This window comes from Heterodontus francisci, chromosome 38 (assembly GCF_036365525.1).
Source record: "Heterodontus francisci isolate sHetFra1 chromosome 38, sHetFra1.hap1, whole genome shotgun sequence".
NCBI classification, from domain to species: Eukaryota; Metazoa; Chordata; class Chondrichthyes; order Heterodontiformes; family Heterodontidae; genus Heterodontus; species Heterodontus francisci.
This window is the reverse complement of record NC_090408.1, coordinates 30945245-30945722: the sequence shown is the minus strand read 5'-3', so window position 1 is coordinate 30945722 and position 478 is coordinate 30945245.

The window sequence follows — 478 nt, the reverse complement described above, 5'->3', positions numbered from 1 at the left end:
ACTTGGATCACGAGTTGTACTAACTGATCATCTGAGTCAACCAGCTTTCCCGGGAGGGCCAATTAACTCAGGGAATCAGGGAAAGAAGTCGGAGCTAGAAAAGGGAGTGGTTCCCGAAGGGAAGCAGAAAGGTTGTAATTTTAGTAGATAGTACCGTGTATTCTATGTTGTCGCGATTCATTTATAGTTTTAACAAGAATGAATTGTATTTAACACTTAATAGATTACAATTAGAATAGAGGTTTGGTGTATGTATAAAGACTAACGTAAGTATATTTTTGGATATAAACGATTTTGCGTCCAATTCTCAATTTTAAAATCGATTATCCTCAGTGGCAACATTTTTTGGATCATCCACTTTGCAGGAATTACAAATATTTTCCCGTGACTTTGAAAATAACGGGACTTCCAAGGAAGCTAGGCGCAAATTTAAAAATGACCCTGTGTATATATATTTTTTTCCTCTCGGAAGGCGTTG